The sequence below is a fragment of the Herpailurus yagouaroundi genome, unplaced genomic scaffold (genome assembly GCF_014898765.1).
Source record: "Herpailurus yagouaroundi ecotype Mexico unplaced genomic scaffold, PumYag 165, whole genome shotgun sequence".
Lineage (NCBI taxonomy): Eukaryota > Metazoa > Chordata > Mammalia > Carnivora > Felidae > Herpailurus > Herpailurus yagouaroundi.
In genome coordinates, this window is record NW_024412406.1 from 21,317,240 (window position 1) to 21,334,815 (window position 17,576).

Here is a 17,576-nt window from a genome sequence, read left to right on the forward strand (position 1 = left end):
TTCACTTGGGCACCTTGAAGAAGAGTTAGCTGTTAGGAAACACCTTTTGGGGGGAAATTTAATTAAAAAAATGCATAAGGTAGGAAATGAGTGGGTCCTCAGTCATTGGCTGAATTTCAAGAGTCATGTGATGACTTCAGCGAATTAGAACAAGGAGCTTAGCTCACACACTGGAACACTCCCAGAATTATCAGACTCATCCAAGGATCATTCAACAGTTTGTTTCATACAATTCATTTTCATTGTTATAGAATTAGTGACCAAAGAGCACAGCTCTTTCCAAAAGAAACAGTAAATCAAACACTGAAGAACACATTTTCCCAATGGTCCCTTTTCTAGTTGAGTTCTATGCCTTGTTTTTCAAAGTCTCAAGGAGGGGCACCTGGGTAGCTCAGTCGGTTGAGTGCAGACTTCGGCTCTGGTCATGATCTCTCAGTCTGTGAGTTCGAGCCCCGCATCAGGCTCTGTGCTGACAGCTCAGAGCCTGGAACCTGCTTCGGATTCTGTGTCTCCCTCTCTCTCTGCCCCTCCCCCGCTCATGCTCTGTCTCTCTCTCTGTCAAAAATAAATAAACATTAAAAAATTTTAATAAAAAAAATAAATAAAAGTCTCAAGGAGCCCAGGGGCACGTGGGTGGCTCAGTTGGTCAAGCATCCAACTCTTGGTTTCAGCTCAGGACATGATCTCATGGTTTTGTGGGTTCGAGCCCCACTTCAGGCTATGTGCTGGCAGCATCAATCCTGCTTAGGATTCTCTCTCTCTCTCTCTCTCTCTCTCTCTCTCTCTCTGCCCCTCCCCCACTCATGCTATTTCTGTCTCCCTCATAAATAAATAAACTTAACAAAAAAGGTCTCAAGGAGTCCAGCATCATGACCTGGGAACAAAACTTTTCATTGTACACTCACTCCACCCGTTAGAGTTCAGGTATGCAGCTCAAGTGATATGCTACCTGAGCTTGTCAAGATGTCACTGTGTTCTTAAAAGGTACAAGTGGGAGGAATTAACAGCCCAAACTTTTATATAACATCACCATTGTAAGAGAAACCCCACGGATGATGAGCAACACAAAACACGAATCTTTTGACAAAGATGCCCTAAAATGATAATTTATTATTATCAAGTTAAACCCTGCCATCATTGTTTTTCCTTTATGCTTTTATTTGCTAAGAAGAATATGCTGTTATTCACTCAGAAGGAAATAAACTCTGCAACATGTTCTTTGGTGATCTACTGTTGCGTTTTCTCATCTTGGAAATAATGTAGAGGATAAGAACTACATCATTATGCAGCGAATAGTCAAGGAGTACCTCCTATGTGCCTGGCAAAAACACAGACAAAAGCCAGAAATCACAACCAACCCTCCAAAGGAAATAGTTACATGCCTTATGGTCACTAACCTGGGCTAGTCTATAACTATAACAAAGCATAACATTAATTAAAATGATATTTTCAAATCAATGTTTACACTTTCCTTGTTATTCATACAACTTCTTAAAAAAAAGCTAAAGAGAAACAGCTTTTGTGTAATACACTTTAATGATTTTTCTGTATAGCACCAAGAAATAATGCCTCCTCTTTGAAATACTGACCTGTAAATTTCCCTTTGATAAAAAGGACTGCAAAAGAAGTTGGGAACCCAGCTGAGGTACGAAGAAAGGGTGCCTTTTATTCATGTGGTTTAGGGAAGTAGGAGAGTCTAATGAGCAAGAATAGAGAAGTGCTTTCTTCCTAATGAATAGGTAACCCACATGAATGCCCTTGGTTTACCCATTTGGCGAAACCTGAAATAGAAAACACTGCCAAGTCATGCCTCAATGAATAGCTTCGTTTGAGAATTCTGAACATGTCAAGGGGGCAGTGCTAAATGAACATGTTTTTATTCATCTTGGAAGCCTTGTAGGGTAATTAGGGAAGTGGGGACACTCAGATTGAGTAAGGAGTGGCATTCAGGCTATTTTAGGGACAGCCTGTGGTGGCAGCTGCTAAAAACCAAGAATTTTCCAAAGGTTACAGGGGATAGGATAACACTCAGTAGGGCTTTTGAAGATGAAATCCACAGTTTAAGGCCCTCCTGACATCCCTGGTTTGATTTCAACTTCGATTATGCATGAGGTAACACTCATATTTATTTCCATTGTTCTTTAATATGCTGTTGTCCTTTTAAAAGACTGACCCAAATGGAGGGACTGATTTTGGAGTTTTGCAAATAGCAACCACAGTGTGTGTGTGTGTGTACTGATGAGACAGAGAGAAAGAGGGAGATGGATAGACAGAAAGGCAGAGTCATCTGAAACAGAAAAATTTGACTGTGTTTCCATTTCCCTCCCCAAGTTGAATAGCTTTAGTTCATCTCACATGTAGCTTGAGTCCAATAAAGTGACTAAATCCTGATTCTGCTCTTTCCTCAGAACTTATTGAGAGATTGTAAGTTGCAAGAAGCCCTTAATCTCCTGGGGAAGGTAATCACACAGCTGTCAGGTGCTGGGGGGGTGGGGGGTGTGCTCTTCATGAAGGCAGCATCCATGTCACCCACAGCTTGGCTCTGATGGGTGGGAGGTGCATAAACCAAGGAACAGAACAGTGACGGAGAGGACCTGTGACAACGTGCACTTCACAACATGCCAGAAGAGTCCTTTTTAGCCAAAGGTTGGCCTCTCTGCTGATCCCACCGGTGTGGGGACCTGGAATTGTAGACCTGTACAGAGAAGCTCTAAGAGTTACAACCCCTGCAGGCCAAGCTATGTCACCTTGGCACTTAAGCCAGTTGTCTTTTTGTATGACGAGTCTAGCTCTATACTTCAGCCTGTTGGGCTATAATTAGAGGTCCCTGGACCAGTGAGAGTAACTATAAGGAACCTACCAAAGTCAACCATCCCAAGAAAAATTTCTGCTCACTGCTTGTGCTATACTCCACACCCTGTATGTTTCCATGGTAGTCTTTATCTTCTTGAATGCAACAGCTTGTTTATTGGCTTTCCTTCCCTATAAGCTGTGAGTTCGTTGAAGACAGGGACTGTGCAATATTCCTCTTTGTATAACCTCAACATATGGCATGACATGTAACACACACAGCCAGGCATGATGCACAAAACATTTTGTGGGATGAATGAATGAATGAAGATTAAATCAGATTTACTTCCTCTTGAACACTTCAGTCTCCAAAGAGCAAATGAAACCTTAGAGAACCAGGTTGAACTCACTGCAGAGAAAATATCAGTGCAGAGTCTGAAAAGAGATGTGTAGTGATGAGGCTGTGCAAAGACACATCAGCTCAAATTTCCCACCACTACTAGCGATGTGATCTGGTACTATTTACATAACTTCTCTGTGTCTCATTTTACTGATCTATAAAAATACCTGTCTTACAGAATTACTTGAGGTCCTAGATAATATTAACAAACCACCTTGTACAGTATCTGGCACAGAGAAGGCATATAATGTGTAAAGGCTATTATTTACAAGATACTTGAGGACAGCGGAGGAGAAATATATCAGAGGAAACATGTTTTGTGTCTGAGTCTTCATGGTCCAGTGGCACGACGTTATTCCCTTGGGACCATTACTGACCTAGACCAAATGGCCAGGCTCTAGAGCCAAGGGATAGGAACCCATTAAATCACTTTTTTATGGGGAAGATTAAAGCCAAGTGCTGTGTAGAAAAAACAGCAATGGGCCTCACTACAAGAATAGACAAGTGCAGCGTCTATGAATATTTGCAGCCTTCTCAGCCTGTGCTCCTTCAAATGTATTTTGCAAATACTAAGGTCACCCCAAATTTCATATGACTCAGGATTAAAGAGGCAAGAATTATATATATCTGGTATGACTCCAAATCAGCATCACATATGCATTAATTTGGTTACTCATTGAGTCATTGCCCCTACACTATTGATGAGCCTTAGCATCAGGTATTAGCAATACAAGAAAAAGTAAGCCATACCTGTCTTCAATGAGCCCCCAATACTAGAAAAAAACAGATTTACAATTTATAACTCTTCAGTCTTACAAAGTGCTGTGGGTTGATACAGGCCACACTGTTTTTTCCTTCAGGTCTTGGCAGAAACATCACTTCCTCGGGGGGAAGCCTTACAACCTGCTAAACCAGTCTGGGACTTCTTATTCCCACAAAGCCTAGATATTTTCTCCTTTGCATCCTGAACCACATCCTGCTTTTCCAGGGTCAGTTTTTGCCACGTGACTGAAGAGTACATGAGGTTAAGTTCCATGAGCCTGGAACACAACAGGTGTTCAATCAGTGTTGAATAAGTATGAGATGACAGTCAGGACAGGCGACAGGCGAAGTCAATGGATGCAGAGGACTGTCAAGCATTGTAAAATGCTCCTGGGAGGTGAAATCAGACCAGCAGGAAAAAGAAAACTAAAATTATCTACGGGCTTTGTTGGTAAGGAAGCATTTGTTATGCCCAGCTTTAGAACAACAGCAAGTAAAAGAAGACTGCATTCATCTGAGAAATCAAAGTGGAGGAAGTCAAGAAGGCAACTGGACACAGATTTTTAAGAATACACAGATTAACAGCTAGAAAGAATCAGGTGAAGGAGGCAGCAGAAAAAGGAAGAGGTTGAAATATACAAGAGAGAAACCATTAAGAAGTAAAAATGCAAGCCACATATGGGAAAAAAAAATATTTGTAGCCTACATAAATACTAATAGATTTATATCCAGAATCCACAAAAAAACCCTAATATCAATTAATTTAAAAAATCAAATTGAAAAATTGGTAAAGGACTTGAACAAGCATCATACAAGGAGGAATTCAAATGGCCAACAGGTATGAGAAAGGTGCTTAATCATGCTGACATTAGGGAAAGACTTCAAAACAACAAGGCACCACTGCCATCCTACTGAAAAGGAGGGGAGAAGGACTATGAATGTAGATGTATCTGGAGGTCTGAGAGTGAGCAGTTAAGGTAGCTCAGGCTTGTCTTTTTTTAAGCATGAGAGAAGCTGTCAGTGACATACGTACTTAAGGTGATCCATTAAGATTTGGAATAATCATTCTGAGGAATGTGAGTGCATGATCTTTGGAACAAGAATATAATCCCTGTAAAAGTTTTATGTGTCTAGTTAAATTGTAGACTCTAAATGTGTATCAGCAACAATCAATAACAGTGTTTTTTTCTGTGGCACCTGGATGGCTCAGTCAGTTAAGCATCTGACTTTTGATTTCGGCTCAGGTCAAGATCTTGCAGTTCATGGGATCAAGCCCTGCATAGGACTCCACACTGACAGTGCAGAGCCTGCTTGGGGTCCTTTCTCTCCCTCTTTCTCTCTGCCCCTGCCCTGCTCAAGCTCACTCGCTCTCTCTCTCAGAAATAAATAAATAAACTTTAAAAAGACAGTGTTATATTCCTCACATTGTCCAAACCCTAAGTGCATGTGGACAGCTAGACTGATACAGGATTAATAATCTGCAGGGTAGCTGCAGCAGACTGATAAAGGGCATTGAAATGGCAGATGAATGAACAGCTGAACGGGGAATCACAGTGAAGGCAGAAGGGGAAAACATCCCAAGATGAGTAAGGAAATTGGAAGGGAATAACTGAGGAGGGATTTGACATGGATATCTCAGCGAGGTTGAGAAGCAGGGGTGGTGGGAGTTGGGGCTGAGAGAATAGAGTATAAGACTGTAGAGGCCGGGCAGCTCCCCACAATTGCGAGTGCCAGGATGAACAAAGGGAGTGGGGTTACTCCCTGGAGAAGGGTATCTTTGACTTACTTTGTAAAATAAGACCTCGAACCTCCCAGAGATTCCAAGGAGAAGTGTGGTGAGGACTGGGGCAGCCAGCCCTGATGGACCCGACACTTGCTCCCCTGTAGAGATCTCTCAGTGAGTCCTGCTACCACAAGCCTTGACCTCTTCTCCCCTTCATAACTCTGGGCCAAGTGAGGGTGCTTAATTTAATTATATCTTAATTTAAATATATCTTAATTTAATTATATGTCAGTTCTGAAATATTAAGACTTTATTAAAGACTCAGTGAGACAAAGAGCAATTGATAGAGTCACATGAAAACCAGATACTCTTTTTTTTTTAATGTTTATTTATTTTTGAGAGAGAGAGTAAATGGGGAGGGACAGAGAGAAAGGAAGGCAGAGAATCCCAAGCAAGCTCCATGCGGTCAGTGCAGAGCCTGATGTGGGGCTCAAACTCCCAAACTGTGAGATCATGTCCTGAATCAAAATCAAGAGTGGGGCGCTTAACCAACTGAGCCACCCAGGCACCAATGTTTTTGCTTTTAAATACAATTTATGCATGCAGCTCGGGGTCCCCTACATGAAGATCTTCCTGTAGGAAGATCCAAGTAGGTCAGTTAGGCTCCTCCAAGTTAGCTGACCTGCTCCAAGTAGGTCAGTTAAGCTCTCTATACCTTGGTTCCCTCACCTTAAAACATGATGATTGAATTGAGCATTTCATATCTACTTCACAGGACTTGCAAGAATCAACTTCATGAGTTCACAAGCATAGAAGCTTTTATTGATGTATAGGTGCTATGTTACTACTCATTTATATGACATATCATTAAAATATCTCCATAAAGTATAATCTTTACTTGAAATTGGGATCTTGACTTTTACTTCCTGGAAGACATGGTAGGTAAGCTCTAGTTTTACCAAACATATATCAAGTGATAAAAACTCTTTTTTCCCATAATTTATACAGTGTGCCCAAACTGCAAGCCTCTGCCCATCCATCCTCCCCAACTCCCAGTGGGGAAGTGACAAGAAGGCTCAAGCTGAAATGCTCCTACTGGAGAAATAAGTCCTCCAGAAATGTGGCAGTAGCTATGGTCACCATCATCATTGTCATCATTGTTAGTCAGAGCCTAGAGTTATAGCTAATGCATTTAAAAGACAAACCATAAATCTTGACCGTAGTCAGATAGAGCAAGTGCTCAGCCTAACTCACTTGGACCCGCAGCGGGACAAGGGGAGCAGGACCGCAGTGGACAGCACTTTAAGAAGCTATAATTCTTAATGATTCCCCAAGTGCGCCAATGAGTATTTTAAATGGCTGAGTTAACAAAAATGAAGAGTAGTAGCCTAATTTCACATTCCTTAGGACTCAAAAGCCTAACTAATATGGAACATCAAAGCTTTTTGATTGACATATTTCATTGCAAAATATGCTAAAGGAGTGTACTTTTGACATATACCACTTCATTGCTAAGAAATGTCTATTAAAAAAGAAGGAAATACAAATTCCTTGAAACTTAGCAACTGAAAAGGTCTATTTGCAGTAAAACACACACACTCACACACACACACACACACACACACACACACACACACACACACACTCCAGTACATTGAACATTATCAGAAAATAATGGTAACTATATCATTAACATATATAGATTCCCAACATGTATCACTTGAAGCATTACAAGATCCAGAGAAGTATTTATGTAAAGAAAATTCCCCTCATTCCTGAACCCATGATATGTATTTTTAGTGCTGTCTTAACTTTCCTTGAAAGAAAAGGCCAATCACAGCATGTAAGACCATTTCAGGCCGACCCAACACATGTACATGTCATATCTAAAATAAATGATTTCACTATTTGTCCATTCTCTACATAAACCCTTTTCAGGCTCTCACACTCCATCACTCTACATCATCACAATGTCACAGTCCTGTCCAGGGTGTGCCCAGAGCAGGCAATCAGTAAATACTTGGGGTAGTAATAAAAACATGAGGAAAGTTTCTTCATTCTTTATTTTGCTTCTGGAGCCTTCTAACCCTGTCCTCTTCCCATTGAATTAGAACCTGTGTTTGTATAATCCAATCTCCTGGCTCCCTATTCTGAATTCAGTCTTTTTCTCTACCTCCCAAGCTCCCTCCTGGATTTAGCCTCTTCCTGACTCGCCGCTCTGGAACTCAGACCCTGGCTCCCTTACTTAGTTCCCAGATTAACTGTTTTGGAATACTCCCAAAACAGTTCAACCCAAGTCCTTCACCCTGCAGTCATTGCCTAGCACCTACCACCCAGCACCTAGGAGGATCCCATAACGTGAAGGAGAGACCTGGAGAAGAAAGAGGTACAGAATAGGGGAAGCCAGATTTCATTTCTATAATTTTATTCTGTTCAAATGAACCAAATGATACTGAGAAAAAAGGACAGTGGATAAGAAAGCAAAAAGCAGGTTGTGGGGTTGGTTCTCACACAGGAGACTAAATGGGTCTACACTGGAAGCTGGCTCTGAGACAAGCAAGATGTGTAAAAAAGGACAAATAAGGACACCCAGAGTTACCAGAGTTTTCACCAATGGCTCTCTACAAGAAAATCCTAAATAAAATAATCCATTCATATAATACTACAGGATAGCCATTGAAATGAAAAACAAAATAATTATTCTCTTAGTGCTAAAAATATATTTAACAACTTATATCATCCACTCCTAAAGATACCGCTTGTGTTTTCTTGTGTAGTAAAAATATCTATTTCAAATTGATATTTAGCATGGTATTCAAATGGGATATATTATATTTATGTGTGCAGTAAAACCTTTGAAAATAAAAATAATTATAAAAAATTTATGGGGTGCCTGGGTGGCTCAGTCAGTTAAGCGTCTGATTCTGGACTTCAGCTTAGGTCATGATTTCACAGTTCATGAGTTTGAGCCCCGCATCAGGTTCTGTGCTGACACTCAGGAGCCTGCTTGGGATTCTCTCTCTCTGTGTCTCTGCCCCTCCCCCATCTCAAAATAAATAACAAAAAATTTATGATTCTTTTCTTTGCTTATTACTACTATTCAAGTACATGAACTTGTTCAAATTCCTACTTGTAAACTTTCTAAGTTTTAAAAAGTTATTTCTAAATTAGTCCTAATTTGGAAACTATAAAATGGTGACAAAGAAATCTTTTCTAAAAGAATAAAAGCAAAATATCCTACAGTCTTTATGCAACTTTCCTAATGTGTGTATATTCCCTTCTTGTGCTTTTGGACATTATTTTACGTCACAGTAATAAGACTGCACCCAGTTGGTGTTCCCCATTCTCATTTACTGCCGTGCATCAAGCACTTTTCTTTGTGGCTACCTAATTGTTTTCAACCATTATTTAAAAATCCTGCCTATTCTTCTATGAAGAATATATTCCATAACTTATTTGAGTATCCCCTTTATTGTTGCATAGTTGTCTTATTTTCATTTGTTAAGAAATGTCAAAGTGAACTACTTTTGGTATTCATTTAGTGAGTTTTCACAATTCTTTTTATTTTTTGAACTCATCATAAAAATATCTTCATTATACTGTTGCAAATATTAATCTTCTTGACTTTTTCATTTTCACCACACTAAAAGGAGGATAGATTCTAAAAATTATAATAAGAGACTTATTTTAACTAAATAGGATAATCTTTTAAACTTTTATTTATCCCAACTATAATAGTTTTATTTCATGATTTATTTTTAATTGTAGAATTATATACTTTGAAGCTTAGAAGGTTCAAATTGACCATGATTTTTATTTTGTGTAATTATAAATTAAACTTTTTGCTGAAGTCTGTCTTTGCTTTTCCATTTGAGTGGATAATCTTATTACAATCCATACCTAACTTTATTTAATTATGTTCCCCAGATAGAGATAAGTGATATGTCAGTAAGATTATAATTTCATTTGTTGCTTCTCCTTTAATTTAATTTTGTTTATACATCTGTTCCAAAAGGGTTCTTCTTGTCTATTTTGAATTAAAATAATATAATTATGTTTCAGGTTATTATAACTGTTTTTTTCATTTTTATTGCATAGCCACTTCTTTTTAAAAATATTTTTTAATGTCTATTTTTGAGAGAGAGAGATAGAGTGTGAGCAGGGGAGGGGCAGAGAGAGAGGGAGACACAGAATCCGAAGCAGGCTCCAGGCTCCGAGCTGTCAGCACAGAGCCCAATAGGGGCTCGAACTCACGAACCGCAATATCATAACCTGACCTGAAGTCGGACCCTTAACCGACCAAGCCACCTGGGTGCCCCTGCATAGCCACTTCTCAGGAGGGCTTCCCCCGATCCCTGCCAATTCACATACACACGGACAATACAGCCACCACCACCCATACAAACTAGGGTCCAAATGGATGATATAAATGTTGCTTCCCGTCAATAGCATCAAGCTGTTACAGCTACGACCGGATGTGAACATCACTTAGCCAATGACATCCTACCAACCAAAGGGAAGTGATTCTTCTTCTGATTACGGTTTTAAACCCAGATAGCACCATCATTCCTCAAAACTCTAATTTACAATTTCCTGATCAACATTCATGTTCAGCACATTTTTTAGCTAAAAATATACCCCCAAGTTGATAACAAAGTACAGTGTTTCTTTTTAAATGAAGAGAAATGTGGCAAAAAGAATAAAACAGAGCCTTTCTGTATCCACGTATTGTTCGATTAGTGTCACGTTTTTGAACTTAACTTAAAAAAAACCCTTTTGTGATATGCCACATATGAACATTTTCATAAAAGTCTGTTACATAAAGGATGCAACAAGACTCAGACTATTTCATAGAACGGAAGTACTACGGGGGAGAAGGAGGTTCTTTCCTCTGCAGGGTGTTCAGCACTAATTTCATAAGCCAAGCCAAGCCAAAACACTAATGCATAAAGCTGAAAAATGACAGAACCACATACTTTTCACAAACTCAAAACCACTTTATTCACAAGTGAGAAATGACCAAACTGAACAAACGCCTACCCGGCTTTGTTAGCAACTTAATGTTAGTACACAAACACTGATTGCTTCGCTGTAAGAGACAAGCATGGGTTCCTCAAGTCAGAGAAGCAAGGTCTTAGAAACACAGGGAAAACATTCTCTCTTCATCCCCAAACTTCTCCTCATGAGTAAACTTCGTTCACTCATCCATTCGACAAGTATGTACTGACCGAGACCTACTCTATCGCAAGGACTCTGTGAGTGGTAGCGATATAGCAGTGAGAAAACAGACGGTCCCCTGGGCACGTGGGTTTCTCGTGGTCTTGGAGGTACATGCAACACACTAAATAAATACGTAGCTCAAGTTATGAAAACGCCATGAAGGACAAAAATAAGGGTTGTAACTGTTGGAGGAGATTTAAGTTAGGAAATGAGAGGCTTTGCTAGAAAAAGTGACATGACACCGACTCCTAAAAACAAAGAGTGGGGGAACCTACCTAGTTTGCTAGGAGGAGTAGCAGGTGGGAAGGCTCTGGGTAGAAAGAGCATGGGAAGTGTCAGGACAGCAAAAAGGCCAGTGTGGCTGCAGCAAAGCGGGCAGAGGGAGGTCAGGACAGCAGGGCATCAGGCTAGAGGGGAAGGCAGGGGTCAGACAGTCTCAGCTATAGACTGGGCTTCTCATCTTAGTTGGAGTAGGAAGGTGTTGGCAGAATTAATACCAGGGCCTGTCAGAATCCGATCTGAGCCATCCTTTGAAAGAACACCATAGCTGCCAAATGGAGAATAAGAGGCCTTGGAGCAGTCTATTTAGCAGATGACAGCAGTGGCCTAGCAAGGGGTGGTGGCTCATCACAGGCTAGTGGTCATGGCAACAGAGAAAAGCAAATACATTCAAGAGCTGTCTGGAAATAGAACCTATAAGGTTTGATGATGGAGCAGGTATGAGAGATGAGGGAGAGCGTGAGGTGCTCGGGTTTCTGTCCCAAGCAACTGGATGGGAACAGGTGCCAGAGATGGAAAAATGGCCAAAGACACTGACATGGGAGGCAAGGCGGGGGAGGGAGGGCTCAAGGGCTACACTTCAGAGTTCTTACATTAGGGAGGCCAGTGAGGAAGTGGGCAAGTGGCAGCAAGGATCAAGAGCACTGAAGGAAGACTGGCCCAGGGAAATGAACTTAGGTTGTAGAGGGCATGGTAAGAGAGGGTAGCAGGTGACAAGAGACAGAGTAAGAGAGAAGGCTGCCACTGGGACTCATCCTTGCCATGTGATAACGCACAGACATTGCATGTAGAGATGGTGTAAGGAGAGAAAATGAAAAAGAGGAGTATGGAAGTTAATAAAATGAGGGGTTCAAGGAAAATGGTTGAGTGCAGCAAATGAAGAATGAAAGGTGAATGTTAGACTTAGCAATAAGAAAGCCATATGCAAGAGCCATTTCAATGGAATTCCAGGTGTGGAAACCATACCATGTGGGTTGAACAGTAAACTGGAAGAAAGTGAAGAGAAGTGTCAAAATACATAGAGACAGGTTTCTATAAGAATATCTTAAACATATTCTTATAAGGTAGAACACAGGATATTGTGTTTTTTAAATGGCAGGTAAAAAAAAGCATATTTATCATTAAGAGGAATGATACAATAGAAAGGGAGAGAATTTGAGAGGAACAAAAATCCCATCTAAGAAACCAGAAGCTATGGGATCAAGAGTAGACAAGCTGCCCTTGAAAAGGTGGGCTCGGAGTAGAAAGGGGAAATACAGTGATAGATGGTGGGGATGTGGGGGATTTGGTGGCTTCTGTTTTCTCACTTGGTAAAAGTATGTAGTGTGTGAGAGTGGAGGGTAGAGGGTGGAAGGATGAGACAGAAAAGCCTAGAAGGTTTGAAGAAGGTAGACAATGTGTGGAAGTCACTGCAGTTTGGGAATTCACAGAAACATTGAACACTGTGGTGAAGCAGGTGATAGTAAATTTATACAAGCACGAATATATTCAATTTCCTGCAACCCCCCTCTCTTCCTCTCTAGGTTAACAGCATTTATACCTACCCTGCCAGTAGGACAGGAATGCTTGGGGTCATCCTGACCCTCCCTTCTGCACATTCTTCCAACTTCTCATCAACCCTACACATTCAAACTCCAAACTTCCCAGCCCCATGGCTGTTGAACTTGCTCACCCCTCACTGTTGCCAGATAGACACAACTGTAGTAACTTTCAGCTTTCTGTCCTCCAGGCTCTCTTCTCTCTTGACACATTTTCCCAACTCCACTACTTTACCTACCGCACTCACTACAACTGGTCACTGCAACACTGGCTTATTTCTATAGCCCTTTGTCTCCTTTGATTTCTCCTGGAATTCCCTTTCTCCTTCTGGGCAAAGTTAATTTACTCCCTCATCTCCAGTCCCAGTGCTTCTATGTGTCCAGCTCCTCATTAGACCTTGAGCTCCTCTAAATAAATAAATAAATAAGAATATGAATATAAATAAATAAATAAACAAACAAACAAATTGAATGTTTATTTCTGTGTCACCAATGTCTAGCAGGCAGGACCAGCTACAAAATTTGCCACAACCAGTGCAAAATGAAAATGCAGGCCCCTTATTAAAAGATTATTAAGAGGGGCGTCTGGGTGGCTCAGCTGGTCCAGCTTCCGACTTCAGCTCAGGTCATGATCTTGTGGTTCGTGATTTCCAGCCCCACATTGGGCTTACTGTTGTCAGCCTGTCAGCACTGAGTCTGCTCCAGATCCTCTGTCCCCCTCTCTCTGCCCCTCCCCACCTTGCTCTCTTCCCCCTCCCCCCCAAAAATTATTAAGAATCTCAAAATGGCAACTGCAGAGCATTAAGTAAGTGCAGGGCCCTGGGCAGCCACACAAGTCACACAGCCATGAAGCCAGCCCTGCAAGCAAAGTACCTGAAACGTATCGTGTTCAAGGAATCACTGATGCATAAATGCAGAATTTAATGAGAGCTTAATGCATTTAGATATAATCCCTCATCAAGTAAGGTTGTATTAAGATAAAGAGAGCCCTAGATTTGATCTGTGATACAAACTGGCTGTCTGATCTTGGATAATTCTTTTGATCTTTACTTTCTTAACCTCTAAAATGAGAAGATTGCATTAGACAGATTCTCACCCGTACTTTTAAAATTCTAGAATCCGTAAATGTGCTCAGACCTCACCTCATTTGACAGGCTCTCTTCCTAGCAAAGAAAAAGAAGAAAGAAGTGGAGGAGGAAGAGGAAGAGGAGGAGAAGACAAGAAGAAGAGGAAGAAGATACTAACAAATTTCAGAACACACAGATGATCCTCTTTATTTATAAACTCAGTAACTATTAGGAAATTTAAGGGTCCCATTTGAACAACATGAGAATTTTCAATGAATATTATAGAAAATTAGTAAAATTACGAACTAGCAACTAAATAAGAAGGTTCAAAAAATGAAGCTCAACCAGAAGTAAACTCACTCTTCTATGGTCAATTAATGTATGACAAGGGAGGCAAGCTTATACAATGGGGAAAAGACAGTCTCCTGGACAGCTACATGTAAAAGAATGAAACTGAGCCACTTTCTTATACCCTACACAAAGTCAAAACAGATTAGACTTACATGAGAGACCTGAAACCATAAAACTCTTATAAGAAAATCTACACAGTAATCTCTTTGACATCAGCCTTTTCTAGATATGTCTCTTCAGGCAGAGGAAACAAAAGCAAAAATAAACTATTGGGATTACATCAAAATAAGAAACTTTTGCATAGTGAAAGAAACCATCAAGAAAACAAGAAAGCAACCCTACTCAATGGGAGAAGGGTTTTTTTAATGTTTTTATTTATTTTTGAGATAGAGAAAGCAGGAGCTGGGGAGGGGCACAGAGAAACGGAGGCAGGAACCAAAGGGGGTTCTGTGCTGACAGCAGAGAGCTCAATGCAGGGCTCAAATTCAGGACTTGTGAGATCATGACCTGAGCTGAAGTCAGATGCTCAGCCAACTAAGCCACCTAGATGTCCCAGGAGAAGATACTTTATTTATTTTTTTTTAATTTTTTTTTCAACGTTTATTTATTTTTGGGACAGAGAGAGACAGAGCATGAACGGGGGAGGGGCAGAGAGAGAGGGAGACACAGAATTGGAAACAGGCTCTGAGCCATGAGCCCAGAGCCTGACGCGGGGCTCGAACTCACAGACCGCGAGATCGTGACCTGGCTGAAGTCGGACGCTTAACTGACTGCGCCACCCAGGCGCCCCTAGGAGAAGATACTTTAAATGACACATCCAATAAGGGGTTAATTCCAAAATATATAAAGAACTTTTACAACTCACTCAACACCAAAAAGACAAATAATCTGATTAAAAAATGGGCAGAGGACCTGAACACACACACACACACACACACACACACACACACACACACACAAAATTTATTGTCAAATTGGTTTCCATACAACACCCAGTGCTCATCCCAACTGGTGCCCCCTCAATGCACATCACCCACTTTCCCCTCTCCCCCCACCTCCATCAACCCTCATTTTGTTCTCAGTAATTAAGAGTCTCTTATGGTTTGTCTCCTTTCCTCTCTGTAACTTTTTCTCCCCTTCCCCTCCCCCATGGTCTTCTGTTAAGTTTCTCAGGATCCACATATGAGTGAAAACATTTGGTATCTAGAAGACATAGAGATGGCCAACAGACATAAAAAGATGCCCAACACTGATAATCATCAAGGAAATGCAAACCCAAACAGCAAGGACATATCACGTTACACCTGTCAGAATAGCTAGAATCAAAGACGAGAAATAACAAGTGTTGGTGAGAATGTGGAGTAAAAGGAACCCTCACACACTGTTGGTGGGATTGCAAATCGGTGCGGCCACTGTGGAAAACACTATGAAGGTTTCTCAAAATATTAAAAATAGAAGGATATGATCCAGTAATTCCACGGGATTTATAATACTGAGCGTTTACTCAAAGAAAACAAAAACACTAATTCTTAAAGACATATGCACCCCTTTGCTTACTGCAGTGTTACTTATAATAGCCAAGCTACGGAAGCAACCTAAGTATCCACTCATAGATGAATGGATAAAGAAGATATACATATATACATATATATACATACACACAAAGGAATATTACCCGCCATAAAAAAGAATGAGGTCTTACCATTTGCAACAACATGGGTGGACCTAGAGGGTATTATGCTAGGGGGAAAAAGTCAGACAGAGAAAGACAAATACCGTATGATTTCACTTGTATGTGTAATATAAAAAATAAAATAAAATAAACAAAAGGCAGAAACAAACCTATAAATACTGACAGTTGCCAGAGGGGAAGGGCGTGAGGGGATGGGCAAAATGCATGAAGGGGAGACAGGGATACAGGCTTCTGGTTATGGAATGAGTAAGTCGTGAGGATGAAACACGTAGCACAGGGAATACAGTCAATGGTATCATAATGGCATTGTATGGTGACAGATTCTGGCCACACTTGAGGTGAGCACAGCATAACACATAGAGTTGTCAAATCAGTATGTTACACACCAGAAACAATGTAACGTAATGTGGCAACTATACTTCAATTAAAAACAAACAAAAAATGAAGCTCAGGTAGAGAAAAGAGAAGGTAGAGACATGATTTAATTTGGACAATATTCCAGTTTTCTGAGCGCATGTGATGAGCTTCACAGGGTGCCAGGCCTTGCCAACTCAAGGACAATTCCATCATGAACTCAAGAACTCTCTAATCTGTATTTCTGCACATCTGAACAGACATGATTTCCCTTCCCAGGCCCTGTATTGGCAGGGGTGAAAATGAGTGTTATGTGTATATCGACAGAACACTAAGAGAAAGGGCAGTGCAAATCTGGGGTTGAAAGCGTGGGAGGCAGTATAAGCGCTTGGGTTAAGGAATGAGACTCTGGAAATCAAATGGCCACTCCTTGTCTTGGACAAGCTGCATATCAACCAGAAGCCTCAGTTGTTGAGGTGGTAAACGTCTGTACCTTCCTCTTAGAACTGGTTCAAAAACTGAGAAAAAAGACTACAAATGTACATTGCACCAAACAGGGTCAGTTGATGTTTTTCCTGTATCCACTAGGCACAGGTAAATTAATAACCATAGAGAAATTATTTGAAAAATTCACTCAACATACTCCTGAGATCTACTTTGTACATGATGCATGGTCTAGGTTGGCCAGCTAGATTAGCCTGTGCTCAATAATTAAACCAATTTCTGTCTTCTTGGCCTAAACATACTAGCTCTCTGGGTTCATTTCAAAACGTTCTATTCTATTTTACATAGAGCTAGATGTAATTTTTAAAAATTAGGAAAAAAGTTTTCTTGAACTATTCTCAATATATTCTGAGGACAATATGACCCTTAAAAGAATCTTCAATTTTCCTAATAAATCTTTCTCAATAATATCACTTTATTCTCACATAAAATCAAAAGTAGCCATTCATGAAACTTTGACTAAAGTGGTAATAACAATATAAACAAATCTTAAAAACTTAAAACTACTTCTTATCTTCCAATTTTGGTTTACTCCCACCCCCCTCAAAAAACAAAAACAAAAATCACTTTTATACGCAAAAAGAAAAAAACTCACTGGCTCTAATAAAATAATACCCCCTTCCTCCTCAGTATTTGATTCAGGAAAAAATGTATCTGTAATTGTACTGAGGTTGACAGCCAACATTAGACATCTTGTAGCAGAAAGTTCTCTTAGGACATATATGGTTTTAGAAATACTGAAGAAAATCCATAGAGATTAATATTTCTAAATATTTAGGGAACCAAAAAATGAAAAAATCATTAGCCATGTTAATATTCTAAACAGTTTCAAATTGTCAATAAAAGAGGTAAGAAATTAAACATTTTTCACCCTCTGTAAGTGACATTCATACTG

General features: G+C 40.3%; 1 protein-coding gene and 1 long non-coding RNA gene across 2 annotated transcripts in view; one reads left to right on the forward strand and one right to left on the reverse strand.

The window, feature by feature from the left end:
* The window catches only part of NKAIN3 (sodium/potassium transporting ATPase interacting 3), a 611,467-nt gene that overhangs the window by 544,345 nt on the left and 49,546 nt on the right, over window positions 1-17,576 (reverse strand). The window lies entirely within an intron of this gene.
* Window positions 1,576-5,075, forward strand: LOC121038207 (uncharacterized). The gene is made up of 3 exons (XR_005794228.1): window positions 1,576-2,112; window positions 2,409-2,459; window positions 4,051-5,075. It is a non-coding gene; the product is annotated as an uncharacterized LOC121038207 (long non-coding RNA).